A 15,769-nucleotide genomic window follows, 5' to 3' on the forward strand; every position below is an offset into this window, starting at 1 on the left:
TGGGTTGATAATAAGTTTGTCTGATAGTATCTTGAAGAAAGTTGATTGAAGTAATGATCTCATCTCCTTTTCCCTAGTGCTTGATCAATTCTTAATTCTCTTCACTTCTTCTTCACTTTTTCTTTTTATTTTGTTTTGACTTGTGGTACTTATTTTAGGAGAATGATTTCTATCATTTCTCTAACAAGTATGGTATATAAATTTCTATTGACCGGCCTCATATGGGTGCTAGTTTTATATAAGTACACTTACGATTGCTTAACATAACGCTAAATTGTTCTGATTCGATTGATTCATTAAAAGCACTAACATTAACCATTAATTGTGTTAACTTCACTTTGTCTTTTAATGTCATTTATTTTATGACATTTATGATTTTTCTATTTACATTCATGTCATTTATTTGTTTATGTTTCTTGTCTTAATTGCTTTCTTATTGCTTATCAAAAGACCAAAAACATTTAAATATGGGAAAACCTAAAAAAAATTAATAATTTTGTGTGGACTTGATGTTACTATCTCATACTTATGGAGTTTGGACTTTGGACTTAGACTTAGGATGATTTCCCTTTTCTTAGAGATTCATCTGATCTTTTGATTCATCTGGACCTTGGACTTTCATTTGAGAACTTGGCCCCAATCTTCATACATAGTTGAACCTTTGAACTTGGATTTCATCTGAGGCTTTGGGATTCATCTGGTCATATTGCTTTGCTTTCTTGTTGCTTATTGTGGTTAAATTCCAAAGGAAATGAATGCTCATCTTTTGGTTAATTCACTTGCACACACAAAGTCTTTCTCTTGGGCTACCTTACAATGAGACCTTTTATTCCATCTCATTTACTTTATGCTTTAGGATTGTCTTTTCATCTTCTCTCATTCTTCAATTTTCAAAACTTCTCTCTTTTTCAAAACCTTCTTGTTTTCAAACTTAAAACCTTTCATAATAAATCTTGACTTTGTCAAGTGATCACAAACCTTTTTCTTAATAAATGCTAAAACACTTAAGCATATTCAAACACTTTCAAAACATAAAAAAGACAAACATCATCAAACTTTGTTTTTGTGCCTTTTGTGTACTTTTCTTTTAAAATCTTTTTCAGAAAGAAAGAACATTAGTTCAATTATTTCAATGACGCAAACCCTAAGCCCATAAGATTGAGGTTGCATTTGTTGATATTTTCCACTTGAATGTGAGACGTGTTTGTTGATTAAATCCAGGTAAAGCTCTTCATATCAAGATGACGCAAATACACACTCCTTCATACCTGTAGATGACAATTAGTGTTTTCTACTCGAAGACGGCAAAATATCATTTTCCTTTAAAATCAAACAAAACAAACCTCCATTGTTTTCTATTTTAGCAGAACTACAAATGTTCTGACTTCCGTATTACACAGAAGGGGTATGTAGGTGTAGCAATCTGCCCTAAAAATTAAATTTAAAGTCGCCACCTATTCTACCAAGGCGAATAGAAAACCCTACGCAATTAAGAGATTTAGAGTAGGATATTATATTCGGGTCAAGGGAAGGTGTTAGACACCCTTAACCCTTTCCTAAGGTTTTGAGTTTAAGGTAAAGGTTTTATGGCTAAAATTATTAAGGTTTAATAGCTAAAGAAATGAAAAGAGAAAAAAAATGAGATTTATGGGGGAGGAGACTCTCCTTGTTACCAAGTGCCTACGTACCTCCTTATGGAGGATCAGAGTCTACGTAGTTCGGGGCAGGGTTGTACGGTATTTTGAGTTACCTTATCGTAGTTTTGAAATGCAAAGTTCGCAAGGTATTTTGAATTACCTTATCGTAGTTTTGAAAATTGCAGTATTGAAGAGATGAGTTTTTGAGTGTTTTAAGTGTGTTTGAATTTGACGTACAACCCTGGTTAAATATGTTACCGTTAGTTGCGATGATCAATAGGTTTGATCACCATAGTTAACGGATTGAATGAAAGATTGCTAATCATTCTGATCGATAGATTCGATTATCACGAATAGCAAATGAGTGTGTTTTAAATAATTTAAATTATTAATTTTATCGTTACCCCTCATAATCAATAGATTTGATTATTACATGATAACGAATTGAATATGCTAATCATCGTAACCAATAGATTTGGTTAAAACCCTTTAGCAAAATAAATATACTTTTATTATTCTGTTATTTTATTTTATTATTTTATTTCTCACCAACACGACTATTAGATATAATCGGATCGAAGAAAAAATTAAGAAGTTAATTAAATAAGAATTTATATTAATATCATAAATTAATTTGTTTTGTTATTCGTGGGGTGTATTTAGTAAATCGTAGTTCGTAGTTCGCTGTTTCGCAGTTAACAATGAATTTTAATCTACGGCATATATTTTTTTGTATTTTATAATTATGTTAAATAAAAATATAATAACTTAAATCTAATAAATTATTAATTCTAATTATTAATTTACATATAATAAAAACTAACGTGGCCACATAATGAGGGTGCCCTTTTCAAAACTTTGACCATATCTCTCTTTTTATTTAGTTAATAATACTAATAATAAAACAAACCAAATTAACAAAAAAAATAATAAGAAAGGAGCAACAACAGTAACGTCAGAATGCAAGATGATATGAATTATGTTTTTTTCAATTTAATTTTGCTAAAAAAATCTACCCAATAAATATCTATAAAATTAAATGACAGTAAATAAATAGAAACTTTGACTTTTATAACCAAGAATAACCAATCGAATCGCAACACGTGGCAAACCAAGTGAGAAAAAAAAAGTTATAAAGCATAAAGTTACACGTGAACCACCCCTTTACAATGTCAATCACCTTTTTTAAAAGGATTAAATAAGTTTTTCGTCCCTCTAAATATTTGAAAATTTATTTTTAGTCCCTCAAAAAATTTCCTTCAACTTTTCATCCCTTAAAAATTTTCCGTCTCAATAATTAGTCCCTGACGTCAGATTCTACTAACGGTTGCTTATGTCGCAGCCTATGTGTAATTAATTTTTGTTTTTCTTTTTATTTTTTGTATTAAAATAGCTTAGGTGGTATTTAGTGGTCCTTCTACATTCAGAATCCCTAATTCTACATTCAGAATCCCTAATTGAAAAAACATTTCAGAATCCCTAATTGAAAAAACATTTCAGAATCCCTAATAGAAAGGTGTGGTCCCCTTTGTTCCCTTCACTCTCTCAACGCGCCTCTGTGGTCCCTCCATTGACGAAGATTACGCAGCTTGTTGCGGTCCCAAGAACGACAAGGTAAGGCCCACTTCATTTTGTTTATTCTATGCAGTACTGATAGTATCTCTTTAGTAATGATAGGAGTGAAAACGATTCCAACTATATTACGTACCTGAAAGCTAAGGTTTATGAGATTTCTTAAAAACTGAACCTACCTTTGTTTTTTCTTAAAACGTGTAGGAAATGGGGTTATTTAAGGTGGTTTTCTATACGAAAGGTTCTTTTGTAAAGGATGTAGGGTTAACATATGAAGGGGGGACGTTTATGCTGTTAGTGGTCAAGACCCAGATTATTGGTCATATTTTGAAGCATGTAACTTGATTAAGGACATGGATTCTTCATTTAAAATCGAAGATGTTAAGATGTGGTGGAAGACAGAAAAGGAAAGTCTTGGAAATGATCTTAAACCATTTGATAATGATGTTGATGCAACTAAGTTAGTTGTGTGTGCTGAGGAGAATAAGTGTGATGTTGAGATATATGCAGAGGCAAGATTACCTGGTAGTGAGAAGACTTACATGGAGAGGTTAATAGGGAAAGAAAAAGGCCATGTTGTTGATGAGGAAATTGATGAGGTTAATAGTGAATCATCTGAGTACTCTTTGAATGGCATACACTTTGAAGACAATGAAGAGGAAAGAATGCATGATTTTGATGATCTCATTGGTGAAGGTCCAAGTCATGTGGAGAAGGGGGGAAGAGCTGGGGATGATGCTGCTGGTAATGGTGTTGGTGATGGTACAAGTCAAGTGAATGATGTTGTTGGTGATGGTGTTGGTGATGGTGTTGGTGTTGGGACAAGTAATGTGAATGATCATGTTGGTGCTGGGAGCAGTCAAGGTATTAAGAAGGGTTTGATTACTGATGAGATGGATAGGGAACATGTAATTGATGATGGTTACATGACTGATGACATTGATAGTGGGGCAGATGATGATAGTGCTGATGAGAGGCCACCAGTGATCAGATTTAATGAAGGTGAAAAACTAAGAAAAGAGTTCCAATTCAAGGTGGGAATGGAGTTTGCTTCTCTGAAGCAATTTAAGAAGATTGTGCTTGAACACAATGTGTTGAATGGTAGGGAGGTGAGGTTTGCCAAAAATGATTTAACGAGGTGTAGGGTTGTTTGTAAGGACAAAAAACAATGTGACTACACAGTCCTATGCAGTAGGGTACTGAGAACAACAACATTTACGATCAAAACTCTATATGCAAAGCACAAGTGTGGTAGGAAGTTCTTTAATAAGAATGCTAATGCTGATTGGGTCTCTAGAGTTATTGCTGACAAATTAAGAACAACTCAGGTATGAAATTGAATGAAGTTGTGGCTGATGTAAGACTTAGGTATTCTACTAAAATTACTGGGTGTAGGGCTTTTAAGGCTAGGAAGCTAGCTAGAAAGGTTGTTGAAGGAGACTCAGCCAAGCAATACAGTATGCTTTGGTCTTATGGAGCTGAATTGAGGAGGGCATCAATAGGAAATACATTTAAGATGAATATTTCTGGAACACCTCCAAAGTTTGAAAGATGCTACGTTTGTTTTGATGGAACTAAGAAAGCATTGAAGGTTGGATGCAGACCATTCATAGGGTTAGATGGATGTCACCTAAAAAACAAATATGGTGGGATCTTGCTGATTGCTGTTAGTAGGGATGCAAATGACCAATACCTTCCTCTTGCTTTTGGAGTTGTGGAGACTGAAACTAGAGACTCTTGGAGAAGAAAGTGTTGGCAGTGCTGTAGGGTCAAGAAAGTGGGAAGACATCCAAAGGAACATGACTCAATGAAGACCTATAACTACTTTGTTTTGGAACCTATTATCATTATGTATTTTGATTGAAACTTATAAGTTATGAACTACTTTGTTTTGGCAGTGCAATATAGTCATGTACTTTGTTTTGGCATTGTTGTATTATTATGTACTATGCAAGAAATGTAATGGAGCTCTACTTTTTTGTACTTTGCAACTACTATAATGGAGCTCCACTTTTTGTGTACTTTGCAACTTAAGTAATGTTATCCTTATGTTACATTCATGTTATCCTTGTATCTTGCTAACAATTTACTAATTTGCCAAATTTGATCACTAATGATTTTTAAGAGTAAATTATGCAGAACATAACAATCTCATTTCATTGAAAATCAACTTAACATTACAACACTACCACCATAACAAATGACATTACAAAGTTCATGACATAACATATAATTCAACAACTACTTTTCATAACAAGATACACATTTAGGATAAAGGACACAACAAGAAAAAACATCTTCAATCTTCCATGAAATTTCTCTATTTTCAACTTCATCTTCAAGTTCTTGCTCTTCTTGCTTGATTCTTCATACAAGAACTTCATATATCCCAAAGATGCCATGGCTGATGATTCACTGTTCATCGAATCTGCACCTTCAGTTCCAACATGGTCTGCAAAATCTTCATCCCATATGAAGAGATCACACGTTTCTGCACTCCTCCAATTAGGGCATCTCCAAAACAACCTACCCTTGTTTAGTCCATTCTTACAGAGATACGACACCATACGAACATGACAAACACAAAACTTCCCAACACCAGATTTCACCGAAGCAGTTGACATGATGGAGAGCATAACAAGAAGGAGATCAAAAGGATGACAAAAACAAGCAAATGAGATGATGGGTTTCACGATTTTAGTATAAAGGAGATGAGGCAAGAGAAGAAGAAGAATAACGTGAAGAAATTAGGGCAACTGGTCAAATTAGGAATCCCTTTATAAACTAACCTACTCATGCCACAGTGTCATTGCAGAAATAAAAAGAAAAACAAAAATTAATTACACGTGGGCTGCCACATAAGCAACCGTTAGTGGAATCTGACGTCAAAGACTAATTATTGAGACGGAAAATTTTTAAGGGATGAAAAGTTGAAGGAAATTTTTTGAGGGACTAAAAATGAAATTTCAAATATTTAGAGGGATGAAAAACTTATTTAACCCTTTTTAAAAATCACTCCTTCTTTGTTAGACTTGCAGCAAACCAAACAATCTCACATTCTAATCTTTCAAACATGAATAATTTCACCAGCAACAGGAAAAAAAAGAAAAGCTACGCTCAAGATGAAAAGGAATGCTTACCAGATATATAGCTCCTTATGAACAGGTGGAGGAAGAGCAGTGGCTTCTTAGAGCCGACGGCTGAAGGGGAGAGCGTCCGGACGGTAAAGGCGGAAGCATCGGGAGTTGAGTCTGGGGACGCGGTCGTGCGGTTGTTTCCGGCAGGGGTATTTACGATATCCGTACGGCTTCGAGGCGGAGGTGACGGATCTGTTCGTCTTTGCTTTCCGATCTCCCCCTGTGATTAGTGTATGAATGTGTACGTGTGTGGAGAAATTTCGTACCGTGTGGAATTGGCCTTTGTGGTGTGTGTGAGAAATAATATTTTTTTGTGTCCATATTTTCCCTTAAGACTGAGATTTCTGGTGTTTATATAGTTGGAGTCTAGGTCTGGAATTTATGGTTAATTGATCTGTATTTGGAAAATTTGCAATTGATTTTAATTTTGGAGAGATTTTGATTTGGATATTTTGGGAATGATTCATGTATTTTGATGAACATTTGGATTTTTTTTTTTTAAGCAAAAAAAGAGGATAACATTAAAACAAAAAGAGATTACAAAGGAACACAAGGGGGGGACCAAGCCTAAACCCCAACATTACAAATCCTAATTCTAGGTGTACCCAACTTGTCTAACAAGTAATCTCTAGAGATATCCTCATGAACAAAATAAAATAATCTAAAGGTCTTGCACTTTAAACCAACATTAGCCAAAGAATCAGCACAAAAATTGGCTTCTCTAAATATGTGTGTTACCATGAAATCAATGTTGATTGTGTAATTCCAACACACAAGCCAACGAGAACGAAGCTTCCAAGGCACCAGAGAACGGTTTCTGAATGCATTAACCACGAATAAACAGTCAGTTTCGAGCCACAGTTTTCTAAAGTTTCTTCTTTTGGCTTCTTCAAGAGCCAAGATTGCAGCATAAAGCTCTGCAAATTCAGGAGACTCCCTGCCCAAAAAATCACAGAAGCTAACAATATGAATAGCATTGTGGTCCCTGAACACTCCACCACAAGCAGCCAAACCAGGATTGCCCTCCACTACTCCATCAATATTACACTTTACCCATCCAAAAGAGGGAGGGGACCAAAGAATTTCCACAGTGGCAGTGGGAACCTTAGGCTTGATTAAAATATCAAACTTCTTAAGCAGAGAGAAGCTAGGCATAGAAGAATTAGAGGCTCTTTTAGTATTGTTTCCAACTAATTTTGCATGAGCAGCCAGAGTCGACAAAAGGGATTTCCAACAGGTCACCTTGCTTTCAAATCTATTAGAATTCCTGGCAGTCCAAATATGGTGAATAACACAAGCTATGGAAGCCTGGATCACTGCCCGAGCTTGAGGGGACCAAGGGTGATTCAAAACAACCCAGCAGTCAGACAAATTACTTATTACCAAGTTCAATTGGAGTTGATTAGTAAACCATCTCCAAATACGACCTGCAAAAGAGCATTCAAAAAATAGATGCAGAGAAGTTTCACTACTAGAATTGCAAAGAGTGCAAAGAGAAGGGAATGAGAATCCTCTAGCTTTGAGATTATCATCAGTAGGAAGCTTATTATGAATAAGCCTCCAAACAATCATGGAGTGAGCAGGAGGTGTATCTGAGTCCCAAACAAAAGAGTTCCAAAAAGCTTCAGGCCTTTGTTTGACAGTATGGTTATACGCATCTTTTAAGGTAAGCAGACCATTCTTGGTATTTTTCCAAACAAATAAGTCTTCAATGTCTTCATTGGGGATAGACACTCCTTCAATCAACTTCAGAATGTTGGGATAAGCAATTTGTATGTTGTTCTTTAAGTTCCAGGCATTGTTGCACCAGCAGTCACTCACCAGAGTTTTGATAGCAGAATGGTATTTTTCAGGAATGCTGAAAGTTTTTGCAAGGGGTTCACCTAACCAGTTATCCAACCAAAAATTAACCTTCTTGCCATTTCCTATACTCCACATACAGTTCTCCAAAACTTTACTTAGATTTTCCTTTATGCCATGCCAAATGGAGGATTTAATAGCATATTTTATGGTTTTACCATTCCTCATAACTCTGGCCTTCAGAAGGCTGGTCCAGCTTTGCTTGTCATTCATAAAGTTCCATCCAAGTTGAAGATTAGTAGCTTGGTTGTAAGTTTTCAAAGACAGAATACCAAGGCCACCCTCACTTTGCTTTTTACAACAGACCTTCCAAGCTACAGTGACTGTTTTCCTTTTGTCCAAGCTGCCCGACCATATAAAGTTCCTCATCCAGGTTTCCAGCATCTTGAGAATGCTACCAGGCCAGCTATAGATGGACAGACAGTGGACCAGCATGCTTAGAATTGTAGCTTTCACCAGTTGCACCCTACCTGCCATGGATAATATCTTAGCCTTCCAAGCAGCAAGTCTTAGCCTTATGTTATCTGCAATAGCAAGAAAGTAACAAGCCTTAGGTCTACCAACAAAAATAGGCACTCCAAGATAAATGAAGGGAGGAAAGGCTTTGGTGAATCCTAAGATTGCAGCCAAAGTATCATGCCTAGAGGAGCTCATCCCCCCTGCATAAATCAAAGATTTAGAGAGGTTACAAAATTGACCAGAGCAGTTCCCATAATCATTAAGAAGATCAGAGATAGAGTTTAGAGATTTTATGTCACCCCTGCAAAAGATCATGATATCATCTGCAAATAAAGTGTGTGAAGGAATCAAACAACTTTTATTAGCTCTAATCAGGTTTATGCAGTTAGTATTAACAAGTTTAGTTATGCTACGACTTAAAACATCTTCAGCAATGCAAAACAGCAGAGGAGACAAGGGATCACCTTGTCTCACACCATTATTGCATTGAAAGTAGCCTAAAGACTTACCATTGAAACCTATGGAAATATGAGAAGATTGCAGGATGACATGAATCCAGTTACAGAATTTATTATCAAATCCAAAGCAAGACAGAGTTTGTAAGAGAAAATTCCAATTAAGGGTATCAAAGGCTTTAGCAATATCAATTTTAAGAGCAATGTTACCACTAAAGCTTTTGTTGTTCAGAATGTTAATAGCTTCAGAGGTAAGACAAATTCCATCTCTTATGTTTCTACCAGCCACAAATCCCTTTTGTTCATTGGAAATCAGAAAAGGAAGAATGGAAGATAACCTATCAGCTAAGACCTTAGTAATGATTTTAAATTTAAAGTTAGCCAAAGCAATAGGCCTAAATTGACTTATGGTGTTTGCTTCCTTGCATTTAGGAATGAGGACCAGGTTGTTAGCATTATAATTAGGCAGCAACCAACTTTGGGAGAAGAATTGAAGGACAGCAGCTATAACATCAACCTTGATAAGATCCCAGTATTTATGGAAAAAGATGCCCCCAAAACCATCAGGCCCAGGGGCAGAATCAGCCTTAAGATTTTTGACAGCATTGTAAATCTCATCCTCACTAGGCAACATAGTAAGTTTATTGTTTATATCATCATTCACCAATTGAGGAATAACATTTCTTATCAGATTACTATCATGCATGACAAAATTTTGGTTAAACAAAGTGGAGAAATGATTAACAATGTGATCCTCTAAAGTGCTTTGGTCAGACACAACCATGCCATTGATAACAAGAGAACTAATAAGGGCAGTTTTCCTTCTAATCTTAGCATAGGTATGAAAATACTTAGTGTTACGATCCCCATGAGTTTGCCATTTAACTCTGGACTTTTCTCTCCAAAACTCTTCTTCCATTCCTAAGGCTAACTCAAGATTGTACTGGGCCTTAATTTCCTCCTCTTGGAGAATGTCAGAGTAGCCATTAGTGGCAATCTCCTTTTGAATATCAGACAGCACATTATCAACCATCTTCACTTTTTTGCTAACATCACCAAAGGAGTTTCTATTCCAATCTTTAAGTTTACTTTTGAGGATTTTAAGCTTTTGATCCAGCACAAACATAGGGCAACCATAGATTTTAGTTTGCCAAACATCTTTTATGATTTTATGGATGTCATCATTAAGGGTCCACATAGAAAGAAATTTGAACTGAGATTTAAAATTAGCCTTATCCAAATTTAAGGAGTAAAGGAGAGGATAGTGGTCTGACTTTATTTTGGGGAGAGTATGGCATATGGCAGACCTACACTTATCTAAAAGGGTCATATTGCAAACCACTCTATCTAGTCTTTTCTCAGTCCTATGCCTTCCCCTTCTACCATTGCACCAGGTGAAGGGGTTTCCAAGAGTAGGGAGGTGAATAAGATTGTTGGCATCCGACCAATTAAAGAAATCAGCAATGGGAATTTTAGAGGGGATGTGATGACCTTTATATTCATCAACACTGATAACAGCATTGAAATCACCTATAAAGGACCAAGGGGTATTGGAAACCATATTGCTAAGTTTGTGCCACAAGGTTCTCCTAGTTATGTAATTAGTAGATGCATATATAACAGAAAAACCATACTCAATGCCATCACAAACAGATTTGAAAGAAACCTGTTGTTCATCAGCATCAATAACAATAAGGTTTAAATTAATATTACAAAGGCACCAGATGTTAGGCAAAAGGTTAGTTCTGCAATTTAAAGCAAATAATTTAAGATTCAACCTGGATAGCCAAGTTTTGGGGAAGAGATCAAAATTCATCCATGGCTCAGCAATGAAGACAAAGTCAGGTGAATTCTACTTGATCAGCTTCTTGAGGGCCACTCTAGAAGCATTGTTGGCTATGCCTCTAATATTCCAGAAGAGACAATTCATTGAGACATATTTGGAAGACTAGGAACCCTCCTAGTATACTCTGATGTTAGGCTCTTCTTGCCTTTCCTCCTTTTTGAAGTTACCAATTGGAAATCTTTTTCCTGAAGCAGGTCTACTCCATTATCATCCAGTTTATCAGCCTCAGCCATGTTATCCCAAGATTCCTTCAGGAAATCTGTAATTTGCTTCTTATGAGCCTCAGCAATTTGTGTCTCTGGTACTATTTCTTCCAGCTGTGTAGCATCAATATACTCCTCCTCAGAGTTGCCTTCCTCTTCAGACACGGGTCTTGGGATAAAGTTTTCAGGAGCATTTGTATTCACAATAGCAGTAATAGGTTGATTTTGAGCTGATGTTTCTCCAGGTATGAGCATTTGTGCCAATACCGGTATAGAATCATTTGATGTTTCCTTTTGTGTTGACTCTTCTCCACCCTCTTCAGTAGTCTTTTTACCTAAGGTGCTGTTGTCAACCTTTTTAAACTTTTTTTCCCCTTCCTGCCTTTTGAAATTCGATTCCTTCCTCTTACAAGATGTTATACTATGTCCAATGCTGGAGCAGTAAGAGCAGAACTCTGGTATTTTCTCATACTCAATGTCCACAAAAAAAGCAAAGCCCACCCTTTCCACTAGGATTTTATCAACCAGTTCCTTAGTTAAATCCAAGTCCACTAAAACCCTCACAAAATGCCCAAAGGGCCTTTCAAATGCAGATTTGTTTGTTGCTGAATCAATGCATATTGGAGTACCAATACTACTAGCAATAGCAAATAATATTTTGGGTCTCCAATACTCTTGAGATAAGCCATGAATACGGATCCATACCTGAGCAGATGTTTGCTTCAATGTTGATGGGACAAAGTCCTTAGTCCAAGGGAATAGTTTCAAAACTCCATTAGGAATACTCCAAGCACTGACTGTGCGAAGCCTTTGAATGTCTTCAAGAGAGGAGAAGGCAAATTCAAAGAATCCCTTCCCCAGAGATGTGATACCCCATTTGCCTATGGAAGGCCACAGTTCGACAAGCTTTGCCCTTAAAGAAGTGACCGTCAGAGGAGTAGCCCCTTTTGCCCAGATTATTCTTCCATGGAGATGATGCTTGCAAGCCTCAACACCTAGTTTGTATTCCTCTTCCGGGATGACAATGGCCAACCTATCCCCTTTGAGACAGGGAACTGGGAACTGACTAGAAGGTATATCACAAACATTGTTGTTGACTACTGAAGCGAAAGATTTCACCTGATTTTGAGCAGGCTTAATGATCGTAGGTTGTTCTTGAATCAGAGCTTCTGGGAAAAGATCAGCAAAGTCCATACTAAGAGATTGAAGGGAGATTAAGAGGGAGAAGAGATTGAGGGGAGGAGGAGCGGAGGAGAAAGGTTGGGAACCACCACAAAAGAGCCGTTAATGGTTAAAAACTAGCCGTTTGGAGACATTTTGATTACACAAATCCGTTTCCCATTTGGATTTGATTCTTTCTGGTTTAACCCACTCCTTTTCTATGAAGATTTGATACTGTTTTTTTTCTTTAATTGGTGTGTGATTCTTTCTGGTTTGGGATAGGAACTTGTATGAGAACAAATACGTGAAAGAAAATCCTCCTTGGACACTTTTATTTTTCCTTAAATGTTCTAATAAATTCAAAGCACCTAAAAACTATTAAAAGCTATCATTGAAAGAGGAAAAAAAAATTTTAAATCGAAATATCATGGCTATTAAAATAAATTGAAACATCTAAATTCTACTTTTCTATAATAATAATAATAATAATACTAAAAAGATTATTGATATAAGTAATAAAAGCTAATAGCATTCGTTCAAAATGGTTAATAAGGGTAAGATATAATTCACAAGATGTTTACTATTATTTTTCGAAAATATATATATAAAACTTAAATATTTAGACTTTTAATAAATTTAAAAGATATAACATAATATACCTCTAATGGGCCTAAACTTCAATTGGATCTAGATACATGCTAATCACAACCCAATTTTTATAAAAATGGTTTTTTTATAAGAGATTGGGTTTAACAATAGAAATGTTAAACCCCATGACTCCTATTTTGGTACATTCTTAATGCATAAATTTCAGACCGGCATAGATATGATCGGGTGAATTTTTGGGTATGACAGTAGGCACAACATGCGATGTCTTGTCGAGCACACAAAAATAAAACTATTTTTTTTCTCATCCCACCAATCTTTTATAAACTTTAAACCTTTAGTTTAAAAACACATATTTTCAATAAGATTTATGTGAAGTACTACAGATATGAAGGGTGTTAATACTTTCCTCTTGCCTAACTAATTTTCGCATTTAATTTTTTTTTTTTTTTGGATTTTATCGATATTTTTCTTTTCTTTTAATAATATTGTTGTTTTGATATATATATGAGTTAGATTTAGTTAAATATGAAATTGTTAAATATGGTGTAAAACAAATTGCTAACATAGATAACAGTAGAGGATAAGAATCTTCCATGGAACCAACTTTTTTGTTCAGCTTGCGCCATGGAATGGAGCATCCAACTTGAGAAAGATCTTCGTTCTGGTAAACCAGGTAAATATCATTTATGTCATATATTGTATTTTTTTTGTTCATTTCTCATACCTTTCAACAATGAAGGACAAAAACGTTGGTTGTTGTACTGATTTTGGCAAGGAAATTGTTTAGAGACCATACTTGATACTCTCATGTTTTCTCCCTTTTTCATAATCTAATGGTTAAATGTCACACCAAGTAAAAACAATATTGCAAACCAAAGAGAGAAACTTGAATCAATGGTTGAGATTGAAGCATCACTACAACGCGCAAGGCTTTTAAAAGCGCTTTTTTTGGCCTTTAACAGCCCTTTAAAGCGCTGCCAAAGCCAGCGCTGGCATAGGCTACGAAAGCGCTTTTAAAAGCGCTCTGGTAGGCCCCCCCTATAAGAGCGCTTTTCTGGAAAAAGCGCTCTTGTAGGCCCCCCTTTAAGAGCGCTTATCAGGAAAAAGCGCTCTGGTAGGCACCCCTATAAGAGCGCTTTTTTCAAAAGCGCTTTCGTATGTTGCGTTTTTTTTTTTTATGCTTTTTATTATTTCTAAACCTGCACTTTTGGCAGCAATATTTTAGAACCTGTAATTTACTATTTTTTGGCAGTATTTTTTCATGAACCTATAATTTATCATTTCAAATCGATATATACCATTATAATCGATATCGATTATATACAAAAAAAGTATTATATTATATACCATTAATGTAAATCAAAATACATATATACATATTTCTAAACCAAAACAACTAAACCAATTCACATATTTCTAAACCAAAACAACTAAATGGGAAACAACTTCCGAGTTCTTATGCAACCAATGTACGCTTCCTGTATTATCTGGAGCTATGTTGTATTGATGCTTTAGTGGAGAACCAGTAGTCACCTGAGCTATGTTGTATTGTGTCACAGAATATGAATCAAATAACTGTACCCCGAACGATCCTGCCACAGAAGACTTCGGGGTACATTACTTGATTCATATTCTGTGGAACATAATCGGCAGGGGCACATTGTGTTCTATCCTTTACCAGTCCATCCACTGTTTGAAGCTCAACCTACAATAGAAAAACGTGATTATTTACACAACATTCACATTCTCAATATTTTCTCTATCAACCAAAAATTTCCTCATCTCCGAACAAAAGACAAAATAGTTAATAAAAATAGTGCTATACCAGAACAGAAACCAATTTATAAGAAATCAATTAACAACCACATGCACATAAAAATAGTTTTTGATAAAAGAACAAGTCAATTGAGCCAACAACCAAAAACCCTAAAAAAAATCAGCCGTAGAGCCGTAGAGCCATTAACCAAAAACCCTAAAAAAAATTCTGTTCATCATCTTCGAAAAACCTCTCCAGAAACTGTAAATACATTGTTCATATTCATCCAACAACAATCACAATACACAGCCGCAAACACTAACCAAAACCCTAATTGTTCATCTTTCTCATACACGCAAACCATTCATCAGAAACAAAACCATTCACAAATCATCATCAAACATAACCAGACAAACATTCATCAAACCCAAACATTTGTTCATCACTTTCCTAATCAAACAAACCCTTCAGAAATTTGAGAGAGGAAGAGAGAATAAGAAATAAACTCAGAAAGGTCTCACCCGGTTTTGGTTTGTAGATTCAGAATCGAAACCGAACTCAGCAACAACACGAACCTCAACTCACCATAAACTCGTGTGTTTTGGATCTGAAAGGAAGAAGAACGGCGGAGGTTGCTAGGGTTTCGGAGAGAGGACGGCGGAGCAACGAAGGAAGAAGAAAGATCTGAAACAAAACGCGTGTGTTAGTAAAATATATAATTTTTTAAATGGGCTACCAGAGCGCTTTTGAAAAGCGCTTTAATAACACCCCCTACCAGAGCGCTTTTATCCCAAAAGCGCTTTCGTAGCACCCACCCTATAAGAGCGCTTTTAAAAGCGCTTTCATAACCCCCCTACCAGAGCGCTTTTTAAAAGCGCTCTCATAACTCCCCCTACCAGAGCGCTTTTTTTGCATCATTTTTCCTTGTTTATTAATTTTTTTTTTTAGCGAGCCCTACGAGAGCGCTTTTGCTAAAAGCGCTTTAGTAGCTGCGCTGCTACAGCTTAAATTTGGCGTAGTGCATGATGGAAACATGCGAGAAAGAGTATGAGAGGATCCAAATCCGTATTAAGA

This window comes from Vicia villosa, linkage group LG6 (assembly GCF_029867415.1).
Source record: "Vicia villosa cultivar HV-30 ecotype Madison, WI linkage group LG6, Vvil1.0, whole genome shotgun sequence".
Classification (NCBI taxonomy): domain Eukaryota; kingdom Viridiplantae; phylum Streptophyta; class Magnoliopsida; order Fabales; family Fabaceae; genus Vicia; species Vicia villosa.